This window comes from Rhamphochromis sp. 'chilingali' (assembly GCF_963969265.1).
Source record: "Rhamphochromis sp. 'chilingali' genome assembly, chromosome: 7".
In the NCBI taxonomy this organism is placed as follows: Eukaryota; Metazoa; Chordata; class Actinopteri; order Cichliformes; family Cichlidae; genus Rhamphochromis; species Rhamphochromis sp. 'chilingali'.
In genome coordinates, this window is record NC_137934.1 from 3,581,589 (window position 1) to 3,584,663 (window position 3,075).

Genomic DNA, 3,075 nt, shown 5'->3' on the forward strand with positions numbered 1-3,075 from the left:
TTGAAGGCTTCACGATGTTACTCGCTTCATCTTGCAAGAGATGGAGGTGTGGCCATGTGGCATATGTCGGGGGGTGGGAGGTTAATGCTGGCTTTTATACCCAGTCTGTTTTTTTTTTTTTAGAACCACAAACCACCAAGGACAGTCTAGGTCTGTCATCAGTGAGCCCCCCCACACAGAGAGGATATTTAACTGTTAAGTATCACGGTCTGACTCCAGAAACAGCTTGGGAACAACTGGGTATTACTGTTTATTGACTTTCATAGTACCGTAATCATACAAATTCATGTTTCAGTGCCATATTGGGATATTCACCAGCCACTTTATTAGGTACACCTGTTCAGCTGCTCATTAATACAAATATCTGGCCAAACAATCACACAGCAGCAACTCAGTCCATTAAGGCATGTAGACAAGATGCCCTGCTGAAGTTGAGCATCAGAATGGGGAGCAAAGGTGATTAAAATGCGACTCAAAATCACTTGAGTATTTCAGAAATTGCTGGCCTGCTGGGATTTTCCCCACACGTCTCTTGGGTTTACGAAAAATAGTCAGAAAAGGAGAAAATATCCTGTGGCTCAGGGGGTTGGGAAGCGCACCTGTAACTGGAAGGTTGCCGGTTCGATCCCCGGGCTCTCTGTCCTGGTTGTTGTGTCCTTGGGCAAGACACTTTACCCTACTGGTGTTGGCCAGAGGGGCCGATGGCGCAATATGGCAGCCTCGCTTCTGTCAGTCTGCCCCAGGGCAGCTGTGGCTACAACTGTAGCTTGTAGTGAATGAATAGTGGAATTGTAAAGCGCCTTGGGTGCCTTGAAAAGCGCTCTATAAATGCAATCCATTATTATTATTTTTGATGTAAGAGGAGAATGGCCAGGCTGCTTCGAGTTGGGAAGAAGGCAACAGTAACTCAAATAACCTCGTTACAACCAACATATGCAGAGAATTATCTCTGAATGTACAATAGCTCAGATTTGAAGTAGACGGACTACAGCAACAGAAGACCACAACGCCAGTCCTGTCAGCTCAGAACAGGGAACAGGTTACAGTTCACACGGGCTCACAAAGATGAAGAGAAGAATGGAAAAGTCTTGATATCTGCTGCCACATTCAGATGGTAGGGTCAGAATTTATTGTAAACAACATGAAAGCATGAATCCATCCTGGCTCATATCAGCTATTCAGGCTGGTGGTGATGTAATAGTAGGGGGATATTTTCTTGGCACGCTTTGAGCCCCTTTGTACCAACTCAGCACCATTTAACCCTTTAAATCAGGGGTGGGCAACTCCAGGCCTCAAGGGCCGGTGTCCTGCAGGTTTTAGATCTATGATCCAACACAGCTGATTTAAATGGCTAAATTACCTCCTCAACATGTCTCGAAACTCTCCAGAGGCCTGGTGATGAACTAATCATTTGATTCAGGTGTGTTGACCCAAATCTGAGGCCATGGTTCTCAGCCAGAAAAGGGTGGAGTGCCCACTCCGGGTCGGGGATGAGTTCCTGCCCCAAGTGGAGGAGTTCAAGTATCTCGGGGTCTTGTTCGCGAGTGATGGGAGAAGGGAGCCGGAGATCAACAGATGGATTGGTGATGCGGACGCTGCACCGGTCCGTCGTGGTGAGGAGGGAGCTGAGTGTAAAAGCGAAGCTCTCAATTTACCGGTCGATCTACGTCCCTACCCTCACCTATGGCCATGAGCTGTGGGTAGTGACCGAAAGAACGAGATCACGGATACAAGCGGCGGAAATGGGCTTCCTCCGAAGGGTGGCTGGCCTCTCCATTAGAGATAAGGTAAGAAGTTCAGCCATCCGGGAGGGGCTCAGAGTAGAGCCGCTGCTCCTCCACATCGAAAGGAGCCAGCTGAGGTGGTTCGGGCATCTGACAAGGATGCCTCCTGGGCGCCTCCCGGGTGAGGGCATGTCCCACCGGGAGGAGGCCCCGGGGAAGACCCAGGACACGCTGGAGAGATTATATCTCTCGGCTGGCCTGGGAACGCCTTGGTGTTCCCCCGGATAAGCTGGAGGAGGTGGCTGGGGAGAGGGAGGTCTGGGCTTCTCTGCTTAGGCTGCTGCCCCCGCGACCCAGCCCCAGATAAAGTGGAAGAAGATGGATGGATGGATGGATGGGTGTTGACCCAGGGTGAGATCTAGAACCTGCAGGACACCGGCCCTTGAGGCCTGGAGTTGCCACTACTGCTTAAACCCTAACCCGTCGCTAACGACGGGTTAGGGTTTGAAGAGTTAAACCCATTTAGACACAAAAGCCTGAGTATTGCTGACCATGTCAATCCCTTTATGACCACAGTGCATCCATCTTCCAATGGTGCTTCCAGCAAGATGCACAAAGCTCAAACTGGCCTCTTGAAAAAAATAAGCTCACTGTTAATAAAATGGTTTCCATGTTTACCAGATCTCAATCCAAAAGAGAAACTTCGGGATATGGTGCAACAGGGATGCAAATCTGCATTAACTGTATGATGCCGTCATGTCAATATGAACCAGATTCTCAGAGGAATGTTTTCAGCATAGTTGAGCCCATCGTGATTGTAAGCTGGTAACAGATGCTAATGTTACGGGCCCCAGGAATGGTGCCACAATAACAAAGAAGAAATCCCTGCAAACACAGGTAAAGTTCAGGAGCAATGAAGACAGTGCACTCGGTTTGCCTCTCAGATTGCATCTCTTATTCAAGTTTCAATAAACATGAACAGCATTAACAATATCCACGTGTGCATGACTTTTTCAGTCCCAGTGTCCATATCTGTCCATTTCCCCAAAGTCACAAGTAGAAAAATAAATGAATTCACACTCTACACGTTCCACTATTTTACATGTACTTCACGCGATCGCTCAGTCTAAGCAAAACAAAAGTACACACCTGCTCTTACTTAAGCAGTTGGAAGCCACTGTAATCTACAATGAATTTACAGCAATATACGACTGTACAGATTCTGAATACTGAAATTGAGCAGAATTAGACACACATTTACAGCACACTGAGGATGAAACTCACTTTTGCATAGCATGGGCAACCTCTTTCTATTTCACATGTCATTAACACTCACATATTAAACAGCTTT